General features: G+C 46.4%; 1 protein-coding gene across 2 annotated transcripts in view; it reads left to right on the top strand.

Annotated features, from left to right (window-relative positions):
- The first annotated feature begins 5,789 nt into the window (after positions 1-5,789).
- The window catches only part of syk (spleen tyrosine kinase), a 207,670-nt gene continuing 205,973 nt past the window's right edge, over positions 5,790-7,486 (top strand). For both annotated transcript variants that reach the window (XM_085984618.1, XM_085984614.1), the window contains exon 1: positions 5,790-6,074. The gene's annotated coding sequence lies outside the window, so the exon portion shown is untranslated. The remainder of the gene's footprint in view (positions 6,075-7,486) is intronic.

Genomic DNA, 7,486 nt, shown 5'->3' with positions numbered 1-7,486 from the left:
CATGCGCAGCAATCTGCTGAAGCACAAACTGCTGGACTGCTGCGGCGCGGCGAGGGCCCCGGCGATGCCTGGCCGATCCAGCGAGGGTGGCAGCAGTTAGTGCCCGTGTGGCCCTGATCTGTGTCTGCATCAGACCAGCCAGTGAATGCACGGCACGACTGAGCACTTGGCTGGAAGCTGCCTGTGCTGCCGCAAAGTCCTGCAGACGCCTTGCCTGTGCTGCACTGAATTCTTGCAGACTCCTGGCCTGTACTGCCCCGAATTCCTGCAGACTCCTGGCCTGTGCTGCCCCGAATTCCTGAGCACTCCTTGCCAGTGACTCTATGGAGTCAGGCATCCTTGCCACTGCAGCCATGAGCTCAGTGTGCCTGCGCTCAGCTTGGGCGCCCATTTCACCAAGGAGCCGCACCTCCTCTGCGCTCACCATAGCAGGACTGGAGGCCGCACTCACCCTCCGGGGAGAAGGCCGCCGAGCTTCCCCACCCCTCTCGCGTTGCTGCAGCCCGCTGGGCCCCGGAGCTTCACTCTCTTCAGACCCTTCCCCCCTGCTCCCCTCCAGGGAAAACCTGTCCCCATTATGGCCATGGGCTGCCTCGGCTGAGGGTGGCACTGATGGGCCAGCTTCCTCTTCCTCCTCCTCAATATCAGAATCACTGACTGTGGCAGCTTGAGGGCCCGCCTCCTCACCTGGTGATTCAGCATCTGAAAGCAGGGAGGCACAAGAGTTGCTTTAGAGTGAGGACAGGGCGGCAGCGAGGGAGGCATGAGTGCTGCAATGCACTGCATTGGTTCGATAGTGGCAAAGGATGCTGGTGTGAGGCACAAGTGGAAAGAGAGAGGTCAAAAAGGTGATGACCTTACCATTGCTGTCCAGAACAGGGTCGGCATCTCCACTGGTGAAGGGGCCAATCAGCTGGCCTGCCATAATGCGCTCCACACGCTGCTCCAGGTCACTGAGCTCTTTGAGGTCAGGACGGCCTCCCCCGGTCCGTCGCTGCCGCCTGCAATTGTGGGCCAGCTTGCCCTGCAAGAGAAAGGATGGCCTCTAAGTACAGTGTCAAGCCCTGATCTTGCCTGCACTGCTTCCCATGGTGGAATAGCCCTGACAGTGTCAAGCCCTGATCTTGCCTGCACTGCTTCCCATGGTGGAATAGCCCTGTCAGTGTCAAGCCCTGATCTTGCCTGCGCTGCTTCCCATGTTGGAATAGCCCTGACAGTGTCAAGCCCTGATCTTGCCTGCACTGCTTCCCATGGTGGAATAGCCCTGACACTGTCAAGCCCTGATCTTGCCTGCACTGCCTCCCATGGTGGAATAGCCCTGACAGTGTCAAGCCCTGATCTTGCCTGCACTGCTTCCCATGGTGGAATAGCCCTGACAGTGTCAAGCCCTGATCTTGCCTGCACTGCTTCCCATGGTGGAATAGCCCTGACAGTGTCAAGCCCTGATCTTGCCTGCACTGCCTCCCATGGTGGAATAGCCCTGACAGTGTCAAGCCCTGATCTTGCCTGCACTGCTTCCCATGGTGGAATAGCCCTGACAGTGTCAAGCCCTGATCTTGCCTGCACTGCCTCCCATGGTGGAATAGCCCTAACAGTGTGTAAAGTGCTGAATGTGCAAGTGGTTTTCATGAGAGTCCCATAGCTCTTGGATGAGGGCTGGGCATTGGGGCTTTCAGGTCCCTTTGGCCAGAAACTGAGGTGCACATGCAGGGATGAACAGGATAGTGAAAGGGTACTCACCCTGACAACCAGAGTGAGGTCATTGAACTTTTTCCTGCATTGAAGTGGAGTCCTGGCAACCATGCTGTTGGGGGTCACCCTGTTTGCCACCTCCCTCCAGGCTTTTCGGTATTCGCTGGGAAGCGGCCTCCTCCCACTGTCAGGGAAGAGGACAGGTCGCCTGCGCTCTACTGCGCCAACCAATAGCCTCAGGGCACCCTCGCTGAAGCGCTCCGCTCACTCCCTAGCCTTCTGCATGGTCAGGGGCGTTGAAATGATGATTCAGCAATGGTCAGGCTTTGCTTCAGGGCTGCAGTGTGCAGGGCGTGGCAGCCAAACAAGTCCACCCTCCCCCTTTAAGAGTTGACCGGCGCCAGCGTGTCTGCCTTCAATCAACAACTCGCCGCACCTGCGCTGCGCCCGCCCTCGGTGTTAGCGCCTCGGCACACCAGCTTAGCACCTTATGATAGTCGTGCATCGCCTGCTTCAGCGCAGCTGCAACCTCTTGAGGCGATGCAACTGAATATCGGCGAAGGTGGCGCTAAGTTGCGCCGGGCACTAAATTTAGCGAACGCCCGGCTGTAGCGCCCCAAACGTGGCTATACTGAATTTCTAGGCCTTTCACTCTTATACTCAGGAACCCTTTCACTACATTTGGTATTACCCTTGAAAGCATTCTATTTCAAGACAATTACTGAGCTAGGATCTGAGGGCTGCACAATAGGCTTCCCAATGGGAGTCCCACTTTACTAGAACAGGCTCGAGAGGCTGAATGGCCTACTGCTGTTCCAATATGCAGGCGAAAGAGGAGCAGAAGGAGGCTGTAAATAAAGCCAAATTAATTAGGCAGCACCAGTCTATCACATCACTATCCATCCAGCAGCATCTACAGACTCATGTTCACTTTCTGAGCCTTTTCCCTGGAGCGCTGTCTCAGAAGACTGCACTTCAGTGCTAAAGCTTTGAGGAGCTTTATTTGTTGCTGCAGCCAGATTTGCAATAAAGGTCCATAACGCAGACAGCTGTCACTGTGTTTGAGAAGGGGACCATAGCTCTCAAGTTTTATCACGCAGGCTCGGTCTAGAGAGCCACTCAGGACTTTTGTCAGATCAGTCAATTTGCTCGGCATTCCTCCATAAGGTAAGTCACCAATTCCCTTATTACTAGGGCTGCTCAATTTTTACAATTTGACAGTGCTCTCACACAGATAACTGAGAGGACCATATATTTTTTCAGAATTCCCCTGGATTCTTAGGCCTATTCTTTGCACAGATGTGGCATTGCATGCTCCAAATGTAAATCCCCATAATTATATGAACTGCAAAGGCTTCCATTCCCTAAATGTGCAGCACATTTTCGATGACAAGTACAGCTTTTTGCAAGTGAATACACAACATGATAGGAGCTTTAATGATGCTTTTATATTTCATCCGTCCAGTGTCTTAGCTCTATTTCAACATCAAGGGCCAGGATGGTTGCTGGGTGACACCCACTAATCCTATGGCTCAGGATGTCTCTTTGTAGTGCTGCATTGGGTATGTTGGAGGGAGGGGAGGTGGTCATGTTTCTACATACTCGGGTGGAGGGGTTGCAGTATCTTTCACCTGGTCAAGATCCCCCATTGCTTTTTGTAAGTCTGTGATTGTTAATTCAGTATCCAGAAGATAAGCACATGGCAAAACTTAGGGGGTGGTTTTGCAGCATTTAGGGGGTGCAAGACTGAGGTCTAACCATACTTGGGAGGGGTGCATTTGGGGGATAACTGGCAGTACTTGGGTCCTGGAGCTTGGCAGAACTAGCGGGTAGGCTGGAATTTACCACACTGGGTCAGGGCTGGGATTGTCAGCACTAGAGTTGAATGGCGTTTGACAACAGTGGAGAGGGCTTAGGTTTAGACGTGCAGTGGGGATTGGGATCTGGAGGTTTTTGCAAATAGGACCTCAGTCTGGCAATTCTTGGGGGTTGGGCCTGACAGCAGTCACAAAAGGCTGTGGGTTTGGTTGTACTTGAAGGATTGGGGTCTAGCTACATTCAAGCCATGTCATGTTTCATTGAAGTGGAGTTTGAAATTAAGTTTAAATTCCCACCCTTGAGCTCCCAGTGCCTTTGTGCGTGTCAGGGTTGCCAATCTGTGCATTTTGAAACAATGGCCCTGAAATTGCGGTATGCATGATGACGTACTCTCAGAGTACATGCACGAAATCTGGAACTTGTGGCCTGTCAATTCATACATTGACAGGCCACATGTGGGGGCCACGAAAAAGCAATCACTGGCACAGAGATGGGCTATTTTCCCACCGACTGGCTAGTGATTGCCCAAGGAAGTCTTACGGTTGATGCAAGCAGGCACAGGGCCTGTTTGCATCAGCATAAGGGGATATCTAAGCCATTAATTAAACATTTTCTTATCCCAAATTATGCACATACACTGTATGAAATGAGTTTGTGCAAATATTGGCCCAGATTACAGGTTTAATGATGTATAAAATTATCAAAACATTTAATTTTTAGTGAGGTTGGTGGAATGAAGGTAATTACAAATAAAATTTCAATTCTGTAAATTGTATAACTATTTACTTTTGGGATTCCATTGTATCTCATTAGGGGATTCTCTTTGTAAATGATTAAAATAGAATTCTGCTTATTGATTGGAGGACCAGGCCCACGTGATCCCAGGTAAGCTTCTGCACCGCCTGCATCCCTGGGACCTGTGGGCCGTTTCGCTGCCCTCTGCCTCGAGGCCTGAGACCTCACGTTTTCGCAGCCTGGTTGCCAGCAAGTACTTCCATAATTCTTTCGCGGGTCGGAGGCATACTCCAGAGGTACGCCTCCGACCACAATTTCTAGTCCATTAGATTGAGGTATATGACGGGAAAGTTGGCTGGCTGGAGATGGAAAAATATGTGGCCCAGGATGTGAGGCCTGATGATATGCACAATGAGACTGGTGGAAGAGGGGGAGAATGTTATTTAATTCATCTTTATAGTTAAATTTATTGAGATTTTATTATGTAATTTTAATATATTTATTATATTATAAATGTAATTGTTGTCTCTATATATAGTGCAGTGGGTCAAAAAAAATGGCCACTGAAACAACTTTAAAATCTTTGGCAATTTGATTGGCTGCTTTTGTGGTACTTGCTGGTTCCTAATTAGTAGCTTTCAGAAACATTGCCCGATTCGATTGGTTGCTTTTGCGTTGGATTATAGAGTTCATGATTGATTATTTTTCCTACCTATGTACAGTACTGTGAACTTTTGTAGGTTTCCTACCTGCCTATATTTGGCCACATTAATATGGTTAACCAGATAGTAGTTACTGAGTTAATTAGATACAAGTGTGCCATACAGTTTTAACACGTAACACTTTCAAGTATAAGGTTTTCAAATTTGATACTTTCTAGTGTGGTTTTTTGATGTGTGAAACACCTTTCCCACACACTAGATGTAAAACTTTTAATTATATTGATGTGTTCAGGGCAATTTAAACTATTGCCTACCACCATCTTCTCAGCACAACTAAGGGTGGACAATAAAATGCGGCCTTGCCAGCGTCGCCCAGATCCTGAAAACTATTTTTAAAAAGCCCACTTTACGGCTGATGCAAAAAATGAGATTACTGAACATTATCATTCTTGCTGTGAGCAGTTAACAGTTAAAATGATATGCATACAAACAGACAAAATAATTAATGCTGTATGATACAAATCCCTTCATAGACAATGCTACTTAAAGGTTGCTGCTTTGAGAAGATCTTCCCAGTAGGTCATATTCAGGAGTATGATTTGTTGAGGTAAATATGCTGGTGAAAGAGATTTTATTTCTTAATTAAATCAGTTAGATTAAGTGGCAACTATGTTTACAATTTTGTAAAAACTACCCCCTTGGGATAATTGCAATTTTTAAAGTTGTAAGTTAATAAATTGGAGCATTCTATGGCAATATTTGCTTTGTCAGTTGCTGACTTGTGAAAGGAGGAAGTTTTCAGAATGAATTGACTCGAGGAAGTAAGAATGAGGACTGGACTATAGACAGAAAGAGGAAGTAACTGCCCTTTTCTACAGCTCACTCTCTTTCGATCTGCATCGAGTGTCCAAAACAGTAAATCTTCAACACCCATTCGGGGATCAAATAATAAGTGTGGACTTTTTAAATCTTTTAATAGACACCCACTGCAGTGTCCTTGAATGCGTGGTGTTTTTCCCCCCAAGTCTCTCTTATTGTTGAGGGTCGCATCGTTATTCTGTAAATTGTATTAATATCAAAAACGGAACCTTTCATTAATTATCTTTTAATATGAGCGGATCGGCCGGTGCCTGTGAGAAGTAGATTCCGCGAGAAAAGGCCGCAAAGGTAAGCACATTGGCATTAAGGATTAGATCAATGGAAAGTGCGGAGTGTAATATACGGACTCACTTGTGGTGCATTATCGCCACATCATATATAGTAATGCAACTCAGAGGAAGCAAATTAAAATTTAAAAATTAAAATGCGCTGCCTTTATTCTAATAAAAAGGGGCTATGTTGTCATTTTCCCGGTTTTAAAATTAGATTTTGTTTAGTGTACATTTCACAGGAATGGAGTTGGGTCGTGTTTTACAACATACCAATTTAGACCACTGTTCCTCCAGGCGTTTCTGCAGCGGTAGGAATGGGGAGGTTGGCTTGTAAAGTCTTGTCCCGGATATTGTTTTCATGGCCTAGATTAAATTGTACTTTTTTTGACAACGAATGAATTCCGAAGTTGTTTGTGTGATACAATCAACGGGCCAGTTCAGTGCAGTGACCGAGGGGACTGTGATCCAGTGGAGTTAGCAGGAGGGTTGCCATTTCAGCCCGGACAAACTCCAGCATTAATGCAAACCTTTAGAAGACTGAGTACAGGTCTGGAAATGACACTGGATCAATTAGTTTGGAGTCAGCACGGTCTTATTGACCCAAGCATTTAAATACTTGTACTTTTATGTTTTCGCAACCCCTTTAACATTGAAATACCGTTGTTATCTTATTGTCTTCATTTTCTTTTTAAAAGCAAAGTGTTGGCAATCTGAAATAAAAACAGAAAAGGGCAGACAGTATCTGCGGAGAGAAAAGACAAAGTGACCTTTCAGGCTGTGGATCCTTGGTCAGCTGAAGGATGATCCACACTCGAAGATCTTGTCTGTTCTCTCTGACCTGCTCTGTGTGTCCAGCTTTCCCTGTTTTCGTTTTCTTTAGTTAGTTGCTTTACACAAAGTTTAATCTCATTCAATGAAAACGTTGTTCCTTAATAGTTAAACACATTTGCGAGAAACCGAAGTGGGGGGATTCCTGCCATTCCAAACTTATTTTAATGATTTAAGAATGTGCTCATCATATCAGCCAGTTTTGGGAAAAAAACTCCATACACAGAATAAGATGCAAAATTCAACTTGTTTAATCGGAACTAATTTGAAAGTCACCGTACGCTGGTAATGCAGACGCATGGTGTTACAGAAAGTATTTGCATTTTATTTACTTGTATGATATTTGAGTTTGTGTCCTCCCAGTGTGGGTTTGTAAAACCTGTTGTCTGACTTTGTAATCAGAAACGACCGAATGTGGGAAGAGACTTTGGCTGTAGACAGGTTGTGAGTGATTTGGGTCATTTTATGTACGTGTGTGTGTGTGTGTGCATATATAGCCATTTTTAAATACGTACATATATAGTTCACATCGACCGCGAAGCAATTTGTGATGAAACCCATGGAAGTGAAAGAAAGCTCAGCGTCCGGGCATACAAGCGC

This window comes from Somniosus microcephalus, chromosome 1 (genome assembly GCF_052327205.1).
Source record: "Somniosus microcephalus isolate GS21.2 chromosome 1, FLI_Smic_1.0, whole genome shotgun sequence".
Lineage (NCBI taxonomy): Eukaryota > Metazoa > Chordata > Chondrichthyes > Squaliformes > Somniosidae > Somniosus > Somniosus microcephalus.
The sequence above is the reverse complement of the archived record's forward strand: the minus strand, read 5'-3'. Positions and strand labels throughout refer to the sequence as shown.